Here is a 20,558-nt window from a genome sequence, read left to right as displayed (position 1 = left end):
TTATGTTATTGATGTCACAATTTACCTGTTTATGCATTGTATATCTTTTAACAAATTATTTTTTAATTCATTTTTAATTGGAGGCTAATTGCATCAGAATATTGTGTTGGCTTCTATTGTAGAACAATGTGAATCAGCTATAAGTATACACATATCCCCTCCCTCTTGAGCCTCCCTCCTAGCCCCTATCCCACCCCTCTAGTTCATCACAGAGCACAGGGCTGAGCTCCCTGTATTATACAGCAGTTTCCCACTAGCTATCTGTTTGCTTCTTTATTTGTTTTAAACAGTTTTGTCTTTTAACATTTTTAAAACTAGAGTTAAAAGTGATTTGTGTACCATTTATGTAAAAGTGATTTATGTACCATTGCAATATCACAGTATTCTGAATTTGATTACATAACTTCACCAGTGAGCTTCATATTTTCAAATGTTATGTTACTAATTAATATCCTTTCATTTCAACTTGAAAAACTTCATTTAACATTTCTTATAAAGCAGGTTTAGTGGTTATGAGTCAGCTTTTTGGTCTGCAAACTTTTTCTTTCTTTTTCATTTTTGGAATTTAGTTTTGCAGATATAATATACTTGGTGGGCAGTTATTTTTCTTTCAGTAGTTTGAGTATATCACCCAAGTTTCTTCTGACCTACAAAGTTTCTTCTGAGAAATCCATTGATAGCTTTATGAGGGTATTCTTGCATATGGGTTTCTCTCTTCTCTTGATTCTTTCAAAATTCTCTATTTTCTTTGTACTTTTACTATGAAATATTTAAGAAAAACTAATGCCACCTGATATGAAGAGCTGACTCATTTGAAAAGACCCTGATGCTGGGAAAGATTGAGGGCAGGAGGAGAAGGGGACGACAGAGGATGAGATGGTTGGATGGGATCACCGACTCAATGGACATGGGTTTGGGTAGATTCTGGCAGTTGGTGAAGGACAGGGAGGCCTGGCGTGCTGTGGTTCACAGGTTTGCAAAGAGTTGGACACAACTGAGCGACTGAACTGAACTGAACTGAATGCCAAACTTTCTCAAATTCTTTCAAAAAGGAAGGGGAGAGGAAACTTTCAAGCTCATTTTATGAGGCCAGCATCACCCTAATTCCAAAACCACAGAAGAAAAGAAATCTAATACAAAAACCACAAGAAAAGAAATTTATAAGCCAATATACCAGCCACAAAAAGACAAACACAGCATGATTCCACATAAATCTAGTAGCTACAACAGTCAAATTCATAGAATAAAAATGTGAAGTGAGGATTGTCAAGGGCCAGGCTGATGGTCAAATAGGAAATTATTAATGAATGGGCATGAAGTTTCAGTTAAGTAAGAGAAGTAAATTCTAGAGATTTTCTGTACAGCATTGTATCTATAATAAACAACATTGCATTGTACACATAAACTTTTATTATATCTCACATAAGTGTTCTTAGCTCAATACAAGGAAATTATTGAATTATAGTTTGTTCAAATTTCCCATGGCCATTTTATTTCTACAGGGAAACCTCCACTCAAAAATTTTCGTCAGCTTAATACTCAGTATTGATACTATGAACCCATGTCTTCAAAAAAATAGAGATGAAAAGTAAGAGTTCATTCCCCCCATAATTTGTCAATTAGTACTTTTTCCCGTTTCCTCAGTTTTTATCTTTTACTGATGTTACTCACTGAGAACAAAAGATTATTTATTACCTAATATTCCTTCTAATAGAAGGTAATTAATTCTACACATCTGCAATAAGAGGTAAAATAAACTTTACTTAATTTGTATAGTGGTTTAAAAAGCAAATTCTCTGAGATTTTAGACAAAGTGCATATTTCCTCCACTTAAAAATTCCAGAAATTCAGAAGTGTATAATTAATGGAATTCATTATCAAATATGGTTCATGTATGTCTATTTTTAAACAGAGAACAACTTGTAGCATGAATAATTTAAATGCCATAGTGTTTAAGTGCAAATGGAAACAACTTTGTTGACTTCAGTTGGAGTGAGAAAAAATAAGGCACAATAATGTAAATTTAAGTCATACAGCATATAAGGAACATGTTGTTTCAAGGACAGTAAAACAACAAGGAACAAGGCAACATGGACAGAAGATCCAAAGACTATGTGCACAGTGTAAAATGGCTAATGGAACTTACCATTTTCTACTGCTACCGCATCTGAAAAACATAGAGAAATATTAATTTATTTAGTTGATTATTCAATCGGAATAATCATAGGTTGTTGTCAGTGTCATATTTTCTGAAAAATATATAGATGGGATTTTACTCAAACCCAGGATCAGGGAACTAATTGAAAATGACCTTCTCTGATGGCTTTTATAGATATTTTCTTAGGAATGATTATGGGAAAAATGAATAAACTTTAGAGAGGAAATATGCACTCCTCTCTCAGGATAGTTGAAAGAATATAATGTGCCCAGATAGGGACATATCAACTTAGAATCAAACAGATTGTAAAGAAGAAAATTTTGGAGCTTTTATCCAGAAAATGACCCTGATGATCGTGGCAGTGGATCCTTTAATCTGTTATTCAACAACCTGATCATGAAGATACAGAATACTTCTGAAGCACAAAGTGAAGATAATAAGCAAAAGGAAAGAGAATGAAGGAAGGGAAGAGAAAGGGAGAAGGGGAAAGAATGAAACAGAACATGGAGTAGACCTGAAAGTAGAAACATAGTATGACATGTTGGAAACGAAATAGGAATAAGAGAAAGTAAAAGGCAAAAGAAACAAAATGAGAGAGTGGAAATGGGAAAAAAATCTCTAACAGGCAAAGTAGCAGAGTGCTTGAAGAACAAACATTACCAGGTGTTTGCAAAAGTTGAGCTGAAAAATAAAATGGAAAGTACCATAGTAATGATGTGGAAAACAGATTAAAATCTGCTTGCACAAGGGTAAAGGTTTGTCTAGTCAAGGCTATGGTTTTTCCAGTAGTCTTGTATTGATGTGAGAGTTGTGGGCTATAAAGAAAGCTGAGTGCTGAAGAACTGATGCTTTTGAACTGTGGTGTTGGAGAAGACTCTTGAGAATCCCTTGGGCTGCAAGGAGATCCCACCAGTCCATCCTAAAGGAAATCAGTCCTGAATATTCATTGGAAGGACAGATGTTGAAGCTGAAACTCCAGTAGTTTGGCCACCTGCTAGGAAGAGCTGACTCATTAAAAAAGACCCTGATGCTGGGAAAGATTGAAGGGGGGAAGAGAAGGGGATGACAATGGATGAGTTGGTTGGATGACATCACTGACTCTATGGGCATGAGTTTGAGTAATCGCCAAGAGTTGGTGATGGACAGGGAAGCCTGGTGTGCTGCAGTCCATGAGGTTGCAAAGAGTTGGAAACGAGTGACTGAACCCAACTGAACTGGGTTGCTTCCATGTCTTGGCTATTGTAAATAGTGCTACCATGAACATTGGGGTACATGTAACTTTTCAAATTAGAATTTTTTTCTTTTCCAGTTATCCCAAGATTGGGGTTGCTGGATCATATGACAACTCTATATTTATGTTTTTAAGGAAAATCCATACTGTTTCAATAGTGGTTGCTACAGTTTACATTCTCACTAACAGTGCATGAGGTTTCCTTTTCTCCAGCCTCTCTCCAACAGTTATTATCTGTAGACTTATTGATGATGGCCTTTCAGACAAGTGTGAGGTGATACCTCACTATAGCTTTCATTTGTATTTCCTTTAATAATTAGCAATATTGAGCATCTTTTCTTGTTCCTTTTTGGCCATTAGTATATCTTCTTTGGATAAATATCTATTTAGGTCCTATGCCTACTTTTTTTCTTATTCCCATTTTTTGATTGCTGTGACCTTTTCCACAAAACTAGGAAAAAATAATCCTAAAATGTTTATAGACCCACAAAAGACCCAGAATTGCCAAAGCAATACTGAAGCAAAAGAACAAAGCTGGAAGCATAGGCCTTCCATAACAGAGACAATACTACAATGCTACAGTAATCAAAACAGTATGATATTGGCAGAAAAACAGACATATGGATCAATGGAAGAGAATAGAGAACCCAGAAAGAAACCCATATGCCTAAGAACCCAGAAATAAACCCATGTGCCTATAGTCAGTTAATCTTTGATAAAACAAGGAAGCATATACAATAGAGAAAAGACAGCCTTTTTGGAAAGCTACACAGTCACATGTAAATCAGTTATGTTAGAACATACCCTAACAGCATACACAAAAAGAAAATCCAAATGCCTAAAATACTTAAATATAAGACTTGACACCATAAAACTCCTAGAAAAGAGCATAGGCAAAACATTCTTGACATAAATGATAGCAATATTTTCTTAGATCAGTTTCCTAAGACAAATAAATAGGGATTTTAACAATAAGTGTGTACCATCAAGAGCACTGTTGTTTAGTTGCTAAGTCATGTCTGACTCTTTTATGACCCCATGGACTGTAGCCCATCAGTCTCCTCTGCCCATGAGATTTTCCAGGCAAGAATACTGAAGTGGGTTGCCATTTCCTTCTCCAGGGATCTTTCCAACCCAGGGATCGAACACATTTCTCCTAATTGGTAGTCAGATTCTTTACTGTGGAGCCGCAAGAGAATCTCCAGAAGGAAATAAAAGTAAAAATAAACAAATAGATGCATGCATGCTCAGTTGCTCAATCATGTCTGACTCTTTGTGACCTCATGGGCTACAGCCTGCCAGGCTCCTTTTTTCATAGGATTACCCCAGCAAGAATACTGGAGTAGGTTGCCATTTCCTCCTCCAAGGGATCTTCCTGACCCAGGGATCCAACCTGTATCTCCCTAATCAAAATTATAAGCTTTTGCACAGCAAGATCAGATCAGTCGCTCAGCTGTGTCTGACTCTTTGTGACCCCATGAATCGCAGCATGCTAGGCCTCCCTGTCCATCACCAACTCCTGGAGTTCACGGAGACTCACATCCATCGAGTCAGTGATGCCATCCAGCCATCTCATCCTCTATCGTCCCCTTCTCCTCTTGCCCCCAATCCCTCCCAGCATCAGGGTCTTTTCCAATGAGTCAACTCTTCTCATGAGGCGGCCAAAGTACTGGAGTTTCAGCTTTAGCATCATTCCTTCCAAAGAAATCCCAGTGCTGATCTCCCTCAGAATGGACTGGTTGGATCTCCTTGCAGTCCAAGGGACTCTCAAGAGTCTTCTCCAACACCACAGTTCAAAAGCATCAATTCTTCGGTGCTCAGCCTTCTTCACAGTCCAACTCTCACATCCATACATGACCACAGGAAAAACCATAGCCTTGACTAGACGAACTTTTGTTGGCAAAGTAATGTCTCTGCTTTTGAATATGCTATCTAGGTTGGTCATAACTTTCCTTCGAAGGAGTAAGCATCTTTTAATTTCATGGCTGCAGTCACAAAGTTTCCTTTGGTAAACAAAATGAAAAACAACCTACAGACTGGGAGAAAATATTTGCAAATGATAGAACCTACAAAGGCTTAATTTTCCAAATATACAAACAACTCATACTGTTGAATATTTGAAAAACACAAACAATACAATCAAATTCTTAATTTACACTCTATTACAAATGTATGTCTCTTCTATATATCAGTTAAATGTCACTATTCATCTAGCAGTTGACCTTATATACATGAAATTCATTTTCTGACATTTTTATTTCTATAGATGCACTAAATTATGATGGTTTAAAAAAATCATCTATAGTGCTAATAGATGTCAGAATAGTGGTTCTTTGTGGATAAGGGGGCTATAATTGGGAGGTGCAAGAAGGAAGCTTTCTGTGTGTGTTGATGTTCTATTCCTGATCTCACTGTTGGTGACATAGGTATGTTCGTTTTGTGGCAAATCAATAATGTGTACAACTATGATTGTTGGACACTACTGTCTCTTGATCCCAGAGTTATATTCTCCAGAATTATAAGACAATTAATTTCTGTTACTTAACCTATCCAATTTGTTATGGAAGCTTTAGCAACTAATAAGCAAATCTTCATAAATAAACTCTGAAAGGAGGAAAATGTGCTCAGTTGTGTCTGACTCATTGCGACCTCAGGGACTGTAGCCCAACAGACTCCTCTGTCCATGGAATTCTCTAGGCAAGGATACTAGAGGGGGTTGACATTCCCTTCTCCGAACCCCAGGGATCAAACCCCGGTCTCCTGTGTCTCCTACATTGGCACACAGATTCTTTATCACTAGCACCAAGTTATAGTTTATAATATTATCTTATTTTTATGCTTAAGTAATTTAATTATTTCTATTGGGGGGATTAATATTTCAATCTTACCTGAGTGTCCTTCAGTGTCCTTACCTGAAAGGGAAGGGAATCTTTCATTAGGCCTCTTAGATTGATGGGGAATAGAGAGCAGAAGCATAATATTAAATCAATATTTTATGTTATAAAAAAGTCAAAATGTTATAGTTTTTTATATGATTATATAGTTGCTTAATAATTTTCAGAAAAACTATTTTCAGTCATTATGATGTGTGTAAAGCTTTTAAATCCTACTGTTTTCAATTCTCATAGTTTTTCAAAAATATATTCATTAATAGCTAAATTAAGTAAAGCTTGATATTTTATTGGCCTTGGCCAAATTTACATGAAATTTAATTAGAACATCCTATAAACCTGAGAAAAGAATTATTATGGAATAAATGAGATTTATAAGTATGAATGCAAAGTTCACATCAAAAATTTAGTTAGCCTTATATGACAATATATGAAGAAATTATACCTCTTGAACAAGTAAGTTTTGATCAGAATAAGAATAATTTAAAAATGAGAAAATATGATAATGTGTATTTCCAAAATATGATAATGTATATTTCCAAAATAATTTCTTCCTCATTAATTAGTACCAAAGCCTCAGGTTTTTTTGCCCTGTCATTTCTTCACAAATTTATTTTCTTTGTTTAAAAAGTATATAAAATCCTACTTTGATGACTTCTTAGTTTTTACACCTATGAGATCTCTGTATGGACAAAATTAATTTTTTTATCTTGCTAATTTACCTGTGTCAACTTAATTATTAGACTAGCTAAAAAACAAAAGGAGAGTGGGCTAATTTTTTTCCTTCCCAGGGAATCTCTTTTTTTTTACCTAAATAACACAGGAAAAAATTGATATTACTCTTTCCTTATTTTTATTTTCCCAATTATTTTGTTGGGCTTTGTTATAATTTATTGCATTGATTTTTTATATCTTACCCCGTTCTTTGTATCTTTTTATGCGATAATAGAGAAATGCATTTATTATTATTAGGACAATTATTCCGATTCCAAACACAATTAAAGTTATATCTTTCCATGAAAATTTTTCTGAAAAACAAAATATAGACATGTACAGTTAAATTCAATATTCATTTTTTGACCCCTTACATCCCCCAAAAATCCACTTTCATTTTTCTTCTCCCATCTGTAGGAGTTTAAGAGTTGTCTCTTTGTTCAAAAAAACAAAAACATGTTTTTTAACATCAGCTATGTTTGGCCAGTGAATGGTTGGTTAATTTAATTTAGCCATAGAGGACTAAATTAGGAAAGAAAACTTGCAGAGACTTTTTATGGCACCCAATCAAAACAGCAAAAGGAAATAGAATTTAAAATTTGCAGAGAGTAAAGCACAAAATCTATAAAACATCTCCATATACTGTTGAGAATGAGCAGAAGTATATTTTGTGATAGAAAGAATAATGGTCTTCTAAAAATTCTGACATACTAATTAATCCTTGGATTCTGGAGTATGTTACCTTACATAGCAAAAGGGACTATGCAAATGTGATTAAGCTAAAGACATCCAGATGGGGAGGTTATCTTTGATTCTCTTGGTGGGTCAAATGCAGTCACAAGGATCAAGTGAAAGATAGAGGTGGAATGTCAGAATCAGAGGACGTGTGAAGAAAAAAGAAGGCAATGTGTGGAAGAAAGGTACATTTAAAAATTGTGTAGGCTTCAAACTGAGAGACAAATTTAAATATATTTGTACGCCTTCTCAGGTGACACAGTGATAAGGAATCCACCTACCAATGGAGGAGATGCGAGTTAGGTCCCTGGGCCAGGAAGATTCCCAGGAGTAGGAAATGGCAACCCACTCCAGTATTCTTGCCTGGAAAATTCCAGGGACAGAGGAGCCTGGCAGGCTACAGTCCATGGAGTCACAGAGAGTTGGACATGATTGAGCACATGCAAGCTTCAATCTGAGAGATAAATTTTTCCAGGTGGCTCTAATGGTAAAGAACCTGCCTGCCAATGCAGGAGACATGAGTTTGAACCAAGGGTGGGGAAGATCCCCTGGAGGAGGAGATGGCAACCCACTCCAGTATTGTTGCCTGGAGAAGCCCATGGACAGACAGCCTGGCGGGCTACAGTCCATGGGGTCTCAAACAGTCAGACATGACTGAAGCGACTTAGCAATATGCCTAGGATCATGAAAGAATGCAGTGGAAGGTGAAAGTCCAAGGGAAAAATTGAAAAGGTAAAAAAATAGCAGTAGTGAATAAGTAGATGTAAAAAGGGTAATGAAACTTACCTTCTTTTGCTTCCGAGCAATTTCCTGACAAACCTGTGTAAGAAAGATTGAATTCAATCAATACAATTAGGAAGCAGATAAATTATTCAGTTTGGTGTTACAAGTTCCCAAAGCAAGGTCGTCTGACAAATTGTAAATGGGCACATTCAATAATGACAGAATGACAAAGGAGAAATTAAAACTTTGATATTTAGAGATGTTAATAAAGATTTCTTGAGAATGTCAGTTAAAAAGGATTTCTCTAAAGTAATAGCCACCAAAAAGAAATTTATTAGCCTCTTTATGGCACCCCACTCCAGTACTCTTGCCTGGAAAATCCCATGGATGGAGGAGCCTGGTGGGCCGCAGTCCATGGGGTCTCTAAGAGTCAGACAAGACTCAGAGACTTCACTTTCACTTTTCACTTGCCTGCATTGGAGAAGGCAATGGCAACCCACTCCAGTGTTCTTGCCTGGAGAATCCCAGGGAAGGGGAGCCTTGTGGGCTGCCGTCTATGGAGTCGCACAGAGTCGGACACGACTGAAGCGACTTAGCAGTAGTAGTAGTAGGCTCCTCAAAGATTTGGAAAAATTAAAATGAGTGCTTCAAGGAAATTCTGTATCAGAAATTGCAATGCTGCTGCTGCTGCTGCTAAGTCGCTTCACTCTGTGCTACCCTATAGACAGCAGCCCACCAGGCTCCCCCATCCCTGGGATTCTCCATGCAAGAATACTGGAGTGGGTTGTTATTTCCTTCTCCAATGTATGAAAGTGATAAGTGAAAGTGAAGTCGCTCCGTCGTGTCGGACTCTTGGCGACCCCATGGACCACAGCCTACCAGGGTCCTCCGTCCATGGGATTTTCCAGGCAAGAGTACTGGAGTGGGATGCCACTGCCTTCTCCGAGAAATTGCAATAGGTATCTAAAATTTAGAATGCTTTGCAAAAGATTCTACAAATAGCAGTGACTGCAGGGTCCATACATCAGTACTTCTCATTTGAAAATCTTAATGCCTCAACACCTCTCATCTCAATATCTCAAAGAATCTGATAATCATTGGGGCTCACTAAAGAAAAATATTACTCACCTGCTCTCTCTGTTTTGATCACTGGAAAACAAAAGAAAAATATTCTGCATTTATCTAAATGTCAGAATAATTAAGAAAATTTGTGTTTGTGTTCTAGAAAGGTGAGTAGACTAATTTTCAATTTGCTTCTCATAGATTATTTCACAGATTTTATTTCTGCCTCTTATCTCTATCATACATACTATTATCATCCTGAATGACTACATCATTTATATGGACAAACATCCATCACATTTGCCATTGCCATTTACAGGTAGATTGTATTATTTTCTATTTAATGCTTTTTCATGTGAATGTACAGTTTTTCCAACACTTTTGAAAAGACTGTTCTTTCCCCATTGCTAAAAATTAGTTGACCTTATATGCATGTGCTCATTTCTGGACCTTTCATTCTGTTTCATTGGTCTATATGTTAGTTTGCATGACAGCTGCATATTGTTTGGATTAGTATAATTTGAAATCAAGAAATCAATAAAACACTTCCATTTTATTCTTGCTCTAGATTGCTATGGCTCTTTGATGTCTTCCGGTTTCATACAAATTTTAGCATTGATTTTTCTATTTCTATGTAAAATGCCATGAGATTTTAATAGGCATTTCATTGAATCTTTGGATTACTCTGGGTAATATGACCATTTTACACTATCAATTCTTCCAATCCATGTGCATATTTTTTCCACTTATTTGTGTCTTCTTAAATTTTTTCATCAATACTTTGTAGTTTTCAGTATATAGATATTTTATCTCCTTGGTTAAATGTATAGGATTGTTTTCTTGATTTCTTCTTTAGATATTTTGCTGTTATTGTAAAGAAATGGTACTGATTTTTGTGGTTTTTTATCTTGAAAATTTATATAATTCATTTATGAGTTCTAGAAGTTTTTTGGTGAAGTCTATGGTCTTCTACATGTAGAATACGCAATTTGGGAATAGAAACAATTTTACTTTTCCACTGTGACTTGGAGAGCTTTACCTTTTTCATGTGTAATTTCTATTGCCAGTACTTTCATGACTATGTTGAATAAAAGAGAGAGAGTGGGCATGCTTGCCTTTTTCAGGATCTTTAAGAAGAAGCTTTTTCCTATTAATTATAATGCTAGCTGTGGGCTCTTCACATATGGCCTTTATTGTGTTTGAAAAGTGAAAGTGAAAGTTAAGTGGCTCAGTCATGTCTGATTCTTTGTGACCCTGTAGACTGTAGCCTACCAGGTTCCTCTGTCCATGGGATCTTCCAGGCAATAGTACTGGAGTGGATTGCCATTTCCTTCTCCAGGGGATCTTCCTAACCAGGGCTCAAACCCGAGTCTCCCGAATTGTAGACCGACACTTTACTGTCTGAGCCCCCAGGAAAGTCCTGCCTGTGTTTAGTTATTGTGTTTAGTTCCTTCTATATCTATTTTGTTTGGAATTTTTCTTTTTTTTTAAAGTCTGAATGGATGTGGAATTTTGTCAAATGCTTTTTCTGCACCTATTGAGGTGATCTTTTTGTTTTAAATATTGCATTCTGTTATATTGTATCACATTGATTGATCTGTGTATATAGAATCAACCTTGTATCCCAGGGGTAAATCCCATTTTGTCATAGTGTACAGTTTTATGACATGCTAGAATTTGACTGAGGATTATTACATCTATGTCTAAGCAGTATTAAGAGGGAAGTTCATAGTTATAAAAGAAAGTGAAAATGTTAGTCACTCAGTCATGTCCAACTCTTTGCAACCTGATGGATTGTAGCCTGTCAAGCTCTTCTTGTCCTTGGGATCATCAAGGCAAGAACACTGGAGTGGGTTGCTGTTCTCTTCTCTAGGGGATCTTCCCGACCCAGGGATTGAACCCCAATCTTCCGCCTTGCAGGCAGATAAAATGGAAAGAAAATGAAAGTGCTAGTCTCTCAGTCGATAGTTAAAAAAGACTACACTAAAAAATCTCTAAAATTAAAAAAAAATCAAATAATTTAATGTAAGAAAGGCAATGTCAAAGAATGCTCAAACTACTGCACAATTGTACTCATCTCACATGCTAGTAAAGTAATGCTCAAAATTCTCCAAGCCAGGCTTCAGCAATACGTGAACCGTGAACTTCCAGATGTTCAAACTGGTTTTAGAAAAGGCAGAGGAACCAGAGATCAAATTGTCAATATTCGCTGGATAATGGAAAAAGGAAGAGAGTTACAGAAAAACATCAATTTCTGCTTTATTGACTATGCCAAAGCCTTTGACTGTGTGGATCACAGTAAATTGTGGAAAATTCTGAAAGAGATGGGAATACCAGACCACCTGATCTGTCTTTTGAGAAATCTGTATGCAGGTCAGGAAGCAACAGTTAGAACTGGACATGGGACAACAGACTGGTTCCAAATAGGAAAAGGAGTATGTCAAGGCTGTATATTGTCACCCTGCTTATTTAACTTATATACAGACTACAGCATGAGAAACGCTGGGCTGAAAGAAGCACAAGCTGGAATCAAGATTGCCGGGAGAAATATCAATAACCTCAGATATGCAGATGACACCACCCTTATGGCAGAAAGTGAAGAGGAACTAAAAATCCCCTTGATGAAAGTGAAAGTGGGGAGTGAAAAAGTTGGCTTAAAGCTCAACATTCAGAAAACGAAGCTCATGGCATCTGGTCCCATCACTTCATGGGAAATAGATGGGGAAACAGTGTCAGATTTTTTTTTTTTTTTGGCTCCAAAATCACTGCAGATGGTGACTGCCGCCATGAGATTAAAAGATGCTTACTCCTTGGAAGGAAAGTTATGACCAACCTAGATAGCATATTCAAAAGCAGAGACATTACTTTGCCAACAAAGGTCCATCTAGTCAAGGCTATGGTCTTTCCTGTGGTCATGTATGGATGTGAGAATTGGACTGTGAAGAAAGCTGAGCACTGAAGAACTGATGTTTTTGAACTGTGTTGTTGGAGAAGACTCTTGAGAGTCCCTTGGACTGCAATGAGATCCAACCAGTCCATTCTAAAGGACATCAGTTCTGGGTTTTCTTTGGAAGGAATGATGCTGAAGCAGAAACTCCAATACTTCGGTCACCTCATGCGAAGAGCTGACTCATTGGAAAAGACTCTGATGCTGGGAGGGATTGGGGGCAGGAGGAGAAGGGGATGGCAGAGGATGAGATGGCTGGATGGCATCACTAACTCGATGGATGTGAGTCTGGGTGAACTCTTGGAGTTGGTGATGGACAGGGAGGCCTTGTGTGCTGCAATTCATGGGATGGCAAAGAGTTGACTGAACTGAGCAACTGAACTGAACTGAATCAACGAAGTACAAAAAGAATAAACTAAACTCAAAGCAAAAGGAAGGAAATAATGAGGTGCAGAGCAGAAAACAAAAACAATGAAAAAAATTAACAAACAAATGAGTGAGATTTTTAAAAAAGACAAAATTTGGAAGTACTTAGCCAGACCTTAATAGCTCAGTTTTTTGGGGGGGCTCCAAAATCACTGCAGATGGTGACTGCAGCCATGAAATTAAAAGACGCTTACTCCTTGGAAGGAAAGTTATGTCCAACCTAGATAGCATATTCAAAAGCAGAGACACTACTTTGCCAACAAAGGTCCATCTAGTCAAGGGTATGGTTTTTCCTGTGGTCATGTATGGGTGTGAGAGTTGGACTGTGAAGAAGGCTGAGTGCCGAAGAATTGATGCTTTTAAATTGTGGTGTTGGAGAAGACTCTTGAGAGTCCCTTGGACTGCAAGGAGATCCAACCAGTCCATTCTGAAGGAGATCAGCCCTGGGATTTCTTTGGAAGGAGTGATGCTAAAGGTGAAACTCCAGTACTTTGGCCACCTCATGCGAAGAGTTGACTCATTGGAAAAGACTCTGATGCTGGGAGGGATTGGGGGCAGGAGGAGAAGGGGACGACAGAGGATGAGATGCCTGGATGGCATCACTGACTCTATGGACGTGAGTCTGAGTGAACTCCGGGAGTTGGTGATGGACAGGGAGGCCTGGCGTGCTGCAATTCATGGGATGGCAAAGAATTGGACACGACTGAGCGACTAAACTGAATAGCTCAGTTGGTAAAGAATCTGCCTGCAATGCAGGAGACCCTGTTCAATTCCTGGGTGTGGAAGAACCCCTGGAGAAGGGATAGGCTTCCCACTCCAGTGTTATTGGGCTTCCTTTGTGGCTCAGCTGGTAAAGAATCTGCCTGCAATGTGGGAGACCTGGGTTGGATCCCTGGGTTGGGAAGATCCCCTGGAGAAGGGAAAGGCTAACTCCAATATTCTGGCCTGGAGAATTCCCTTGGGTCACAAAGAGTCAGATGCAACTGAGTGACTCTCACTTTCACTTTCTTTCACTTAGCCAGACAAGATTAATTAAGAAAAAAAAAGAAGACTCCAATAAGTAAAATAAAAAATGAGTGAAAAGACTTTAAACAAGATACCTGGGAAAATTTTTTAAAAAGGATACTAAGCCCTGTTTGTCATCTGTATAATTTCTTTGGAAAAAACATCTATTCAGTTCTTCTGCCCTTTCATAAATCAGGTTTATTTTTTTTTTATATTGAGTTATATGAACTGTTCATTTTGAATATTAACGCATTTTGGTCATATCATTTGCAAATATTTTCTTCCATTCAGTAGATTGTCTTTCCTTTTGTACAAAAACTTTTAAGCTTAATTAGGTTCCATTTGTTTATTTTTTTGTGTCCCTTGCTTGAGGAGAAAGTTCTAAAAAATATTGCTAAGACATGTCAAAGAGTGCACTGTCTATTATTCTTCTGGAGTTTTATGGTTTCTGGTCTTACATTAAGGTCTTTAATCTGTTTTTAATTTATTTTTGTATATAGTTTGAGAAAATATTCTAATTTCATTCTTTTATATGCAGCTGTCCAGTTTTCCCAGCACCAAACTTTCAGCTCTAGATGAATAACTACTAAATAATAAACAACATGACAGAGGTAATTAACACTGCTTTACATTATAGATGAACATTGTTCAGAGAATAAATCTTAAGAGGTCTCATCACAAGAAATTTTTTTCTATTTTATGAATATGTATTTATATGAGATGAGGATGTTTATTAAAATTATTATGATAATCATTTCATGATAAATGAAAGGCAAAAGATGCCATATGCCTTAAACTTATACAGTGCTGTTACACCTTAATAAATGTGAAAGAAAAAAAATTACTGTGGATTTAAAAAAGAATTCATACAGATTAGTCTTAATTCTGCCTGAGTAATTCTATCAGTTGACTACTAATCAAACTAGATAGTTCATTATGTATTTGAAAGTAAAATAATTGCTACATCTCACAAAGCTTTCCTTTCCCTAAGTCTTTTATTTATTTAATCATTCTTTCTCCATTAGAGTTTGTGGACCCTGCAGATTCTGGAAAATATAATCTGATGTCTTTAGCACTGTTGATCCCAGAGTTAACACAGATTTTATGTGACCACTGAATGATGATGCTGGGAAAGACTGAAGGCAGGAGGAGAAGGGGACAACAGAGGATGAGATGGTTGGATGGCATCACTGACTCAATGGACATGAGTTTGAGTAAAGTCCGGGAGTTGGTGATGAACAGGGAGGCCTGGCATGCTGCAGTCCATGGGGTCCCAGAGAGTCAGACACGACTGAGCGACTGAACTGAAGTGAATGATGAAATGATAGAGCGAGTTTATCAGATATGGTCCATGGAAATTACTTTGTTCAGATACATTAAAACACTGTTCATATCTTTTCTTGGCACCATGCAGAAATCTAGTATTATAAATACCACTTCACTCATTTTTCAAACTTACCACTTCCTCCAGGCTTCTGAGAGATGCCTTGATAAGACAAAGTTAGCGTGCAGATTAGAAGAGCAGCTAAAATGATACGGAATAATTTAATCATAATGTAAGATATGAAGAATGGAAACCCAGAGATTTCTTAGTTGGCTTTTACGTAGAAAACAAAGTTTTTCTTCGCTTCTTCCCTGTAAACAAACAAAAATCATAACTGAGGTCCATTTTCCTCAGGAAAGCTGACCTCCATTATCCCCTGGGGAGTCAAGGGAAGACTGCTGTCTGGGTTGACCCAAGGTGGGAAATCAAGGAGGGGTTGGGATGAGGAGGAGCTTCTCTCCTGGGTCCTATGCTGTGAGTGAGGTACCTTCATCTGACAGCACCAGCACATGGGAGTGAGGGAAGCTCCACCTGACCACAGACCTGCTGTCATTCTCATCTTCCTTCTCAAAGGAGGTATGAGAAGCTGGAAGGTGTTGGAAAGATTTCAGACCTTTAGAAGAAGGTTTGCCTGAATGAATTCTTGCATTGGTTTTGGATGAATGATTGAGTTCAGGTGAAGGAGTGCAGGTGAAAAGAGACTCACTGTGTTCTCGTCTGACAAAGAATAAATGTCTCTGCTGGCTAGACAGTGATGAAAGAAAACCAAGGGATGTAGAGATAATGCAAGGAACATGCAGAGGATCGAGAACCAACTAGGACTGATCCCCCTGGTGGCTCAGACGGTAAAGCGTCTGCCTGCAATGCGGGAGACCTGGGTTTGATTCCTGGGTCGGGAAGATCCCCTGGAGAAGGAAATGGCAATCCACTCCAGCACTCTTGCCTGGAAAATCCCATGGATGGAGGAGCTTGATAGGCTACAGTCCATGGGGTCTCAAAGAGTCGGACACAACTGAGCGACTTCACTCAGGATTGAACTAGATAAGTTCAGGACCAGAGACAGCAAGATAAAAGCCTAATATCTAAGGTTGGAGAAGATTACAGCTTTTCTAGAAGAGCCCTTAAGGCTTTCCAACTAGAACAAAGATGAACAAATCATGAGAGTTGAAGATGCTAAATTTATTTTGCTTAGACTCTTTACTGTCTCTATTGACCTTTCTCAGATTCTTCACACACACACACACACACACACACACACACACACTCTCTCTCTCTCACTCTCTCTCTCTCTTCAACACTACCCTTCTTCTACATGATAGAAGTTTCTTTTTACACTTACCTGGCTTAATCAGCGACAGAAAATATCAGTTTCTTAGCATACACTGGGCATTTCTTTTCTCCTTTTAAGCCTTCTCTGAAATACTGAAGCCCTAGAAGCATTAGTTAGACCACTCACTTGTGTCTCTTCTATGTACTCCAACCAACAGGGATATAAGTGTAGCACAAGGAAAGGAGGTAGCTGGGAGGGGACTTTAGACTGCACTCTGCTCTTCTGCATTCATGTGACCATAATAAAAACCTCACAGGGCAATAAAGCCAAGTACTTTGAATGTAATGAATTTGAGTAACTTTTCATATTTATTCTTATAAATATGAATATATAAGAATAAAAATTCTCATATATTCAAAAAGAAAAACAAACAAAAAAAATAAAATAAAATACAATTAACTCTATAGAAACAGAATAAAAGTGACCCTAAAAAAAAAAAAATGCAATTAACATGGTTTTCTTTTCATGATGCTATGACGGGGCTCTTAGATATTCTGAAAAGGCACTGGGAAATGAGTGAAAGAGAAAGCAAGTCAGCACAGAAGTCACCTTTTTACATTATTTATGTATCGTGTACATGAAAGTTAGGCAAGAGTGAAGAAATCCATTTGTTTTCTTGCCTGTTATAAGTCAGCTTTTAGGGCCATGCATAGAATGAAACTGACATATTATGCCAAGCAATATCTTTCTTTCTCTTCAATATCTTTCTTCTGACCAAGTTTCTGTACATTTTTCAGGATGTTCACAGACATATAAATGAAGTCTTCAGACCCTATTCACTGAAAAAGTATGCTTGGGAGAGGAGTAAATTAGAGAATGAAATATTTTCGTTAAGTGTGATTAGTCACCAGGAGTGGGACCCAGAAGTTCTTCTCGTTCATTTTCCTCTGAAAACCCTGTGAGTTATAGAAACTCACCTTGCCCTTGTGGTGGACATAGGACTCATATGTTATTTGCCCGTTCCCCAAAGAAGGCATCCACTTTAATCCATTCGATTTTCTTTTTCTTTTTTTTTTCCCTGTTACATTAAAAAAAAAAAAATCATAGCATATAGTGTGTGTATGTGTGTGTTAATTGCTCAGTCATATCCAACTCTTTGCAACCCCATAGACTGCAGCCCACCAGGCCCCTCCATCCATGGGATTCTCCAGGCAAGAACACTGGAGTGGGTTGCCATTTCCTTCTCCTAAAGGAACTATAGAAAGAAAGAAAGTGAAGTCGCTCAGTCGTGTCCAACTCTTTGCGACACCATGGAATGTAGCCTACCAGGCTCCTCCATCTGGAGAAGGCAATGGCACCCCACTCCAGTACTCTTGCCTGGAAAATCCCATGGACGGAAGGGCCTGGTGGGCTGCAGTCCATGGGGTCGCTAGGAGTCAGACACGAATGAGCGACTTCACTTTATTTTTTCACTTTCATGCATTGGAGAAGGAAATGGCAACTCACTCCAGTGTTTTTGCCTGGAGAATCCCAGGGATGGGGGAGCCTGGTGGGATGCTGTCTATGGGGTTGCACAGAGTCGGACACAACTGAAGCGACTTAGCAGCAGCAGCAGGTTCCTCCATCCATGGAATTTTCCAGGCAAGAGTACTGGAGTGGGTTGCCATTTCTTTCTCCTAACATATAGTAGAGACTGTAAATGATACTTTCTCACACCAGGGCCCCAGATTTACGTATTTACCTAGATCAGAGGGAGGAATGCGTATATATGCTACCTCTACAAGTTCTTGCAGTCTTAGCCTTATTTATCCTACAGTTTATGGAAAATCTGCCCAGGATGTTGAGAATAGCTGATTTCTACATCTCCAGCCCCATAAATATTTCTAGCCCATTCATTCAAAAAGCTGATGCAGATATTTACAATCATCAAGAGTTCATTTTCTCTAGGATATTCCCATGAATTATGTATTATTAGCCCATAAAATTAATTAGAATTCTAATGACTGCTCTAGGCAAGAACACACCTTTCATGTGTTGTTGGAACATCTGCATTCAGTCTAATCAATTAGGACAAAAACTAAATTCTAGGGATCATCAGCTGAATTTACAAGATGTTTCCTGGTTTCTTGCATTTGATCCCTGATAGACAAGTGTAACTGATTCTAAAGGTTCTCAGGTCCCATGCTGATGTCAACATGATGCATTTCTTTGGCCTTGGAGGTGTTTACACCTGGTCTTGAGAATGCTGTACATGGTCCGGCCTCTCATATGGCAATTTGGATGACTTAGTGCAACAAATTCTCAAACCTATCCCATCCTGCTGTTAAGCTAGAGAATATATACACACAGAAACCTTTGTAGATGAGAAATGCTGAATGATGCTATTTGGAGGATGTTCTTTTAGATTAATGGACAAGATTAAGAACAGATTTCAGTGGTCTTAAATGCACAAGGGACATCAGAAAGGCAAATGCCTCTTTAAACCTCTCCCCTGCTTTGGAGAATTTCAGGGACTTGGCCTGCAACTGTGTAGCACCTGTGTGGCCTGCAACTCTGTAGCACCTGTGGATAACTCATCTCTCTGAGTCTACCTAGTAATCACTAATAACTTTCTTTTTTACTGGACAAATTGTTAATTCTGTGGTTACTGACAAACAAAAGAGTTAAATAGGAAAGATCTAAGGCAAAAAGTAACAGGCAAGTCCTACCATAAAAATTCCATTAAAAATATCAGGAATTTACATGAAGTAAACCCACTCTTGGACTTCCCAGGTGGTGCTAGTAGTAAAGAACCCATGTGCCAATGTAGGTAGACATTAGAGCTATGGGTTCGATCCCTGGGTGGGGAAGATCCCCTGGAGGAGGGCATGGCAACCCACTCCAGTATTCTTGCTGAGAGTATCTCATGGACAGAGAAGTGTGGCAGGTTGCAGTCCATAGGGTTGCACCGAGTTGGACACAACTGAAGTGACTTAGCATGCTCACAAACCCACTATTATTCTAAGGTGGTCAGGTGAGAGAGTTTGCTTACTGCTATAGAGGAACGGGGGTTGGTTTCTCTACCACTTAACTTTATGGAGGGCTCCAAAAAGGAAAAAATGATAAAGACATTTCTGAGATTTTTTGCTTTAAATCCTGGTTTCCCTTGGTAAAGGCAACTGCTTATGCTTCCCTGATTTAAGACTATGTCTTGTGCTTACGTATAAACGTCCTGTGTAATTTTCCTATTTTAGTTTTTGGCATTTCTGCTGAAATATATATATTCTTTCTCCAGTTACATAGTAGCTCATGAAAATTTATTTCCAATAGTAGAATTCCATCACATATCAAATCAAGGGACTATAATTTGTCTCTCCTAATGCTCAGGAGAAAATTTCCTTGATTGCGAGCTTTTAAAAATTTTGTTACTTTATACTGACCTGCACAATGTGACTGGGTTAGAACCTAGTAAATACATTTACAACAAATGAGCAATTGAATGAATGAATTTCATATTTCCTTATTTCACTGTATATACCATTCTATTTTATTTTCAAAGTAAGTCATATAGAATAATCTTCAAATTGTCCCCCAAGGTTTGCTGATTTTCTCATCTCTGTTTCCTCTTTATGAACTCTCTACTGAGTGTAATAAGTGCCTGTCTCTCTGTCCTTCTCTTTTTTCTTCCATTTCAGTATATTGTTGATCTTTAAACGTTTTACTTTAGATAATGAGAAATCAAGTCTTATAAAGTTTTATTGCCTACATAAGAATGATTGCAATAATAACGCAGCTACAACTGATGAGTTAGCAAAGATATCTGGGATGTATCTGGTTGACCTTTGTCCACAAGGGAGGGGGGAGATATAGTTTTATTGCTGAGAAAATAACTTGATAAGAAACTTTACATGTTTCTTTTTTTAAAAACCAAGAAGATCTTCCAGGTTTAAAAACATATTGGGACATTTCAGAGGCAAAATCCTGACCTAATTGGTGCAAAAGAGCAATTAGAGAAAAGATTTGAAAAGATTTTAACAATTGAATATGATACAGGTCAAAGAGCTTTTGAGGAAGCAAGAGAAAATATCTGGAG

General features: G+C 37.9%; 1 protein-coding gene across 1 annotated transcript in view; it reads right to left on the bottom strand.

The window, feature by feature from the left end:
* Positions 1–2,165, bottom strand: part of LOC133236462 (butyrophilin subfamily 1 member A1-like) — a 74,406-nt gene extending 72,241 nt beyond the window's left edge. Inside the window, exon 1 of the mRNA XM_061398489.1 lies at positions 2,147–2,165. The gene's annotated coding sequence lies outside the window, so the exon portion shown is untranslated. The remainder of the gene's footprint in view (positions 1–2,146) is intronic.
* Between the last annotated feature and the right edge of the window lie 18,393 nt (positions 2,166–20,558).

The sequence above is a fragment of the Bos javanicus genome, chromosome 23 (genome assembly GCF_032452875.1).
Source record: "Bos javanicus breed banteng chromosome 23, ARS-OSU_banteng_1.0, whole genome shotgun sequence".
In the NCBI taxonomy this organism is placed as follows: domain Eukaryota; kingdom Metazoa; phylum Chordata; class Mammalia; order Artiodactyla; family Bovidae; genus Bos; species Bos javanicus.
The sequence above is the reverse complement of the archived record's forward strand: the minus strand, read 5'-3'. Positions and strand labels throughout refer to the sequence as shown.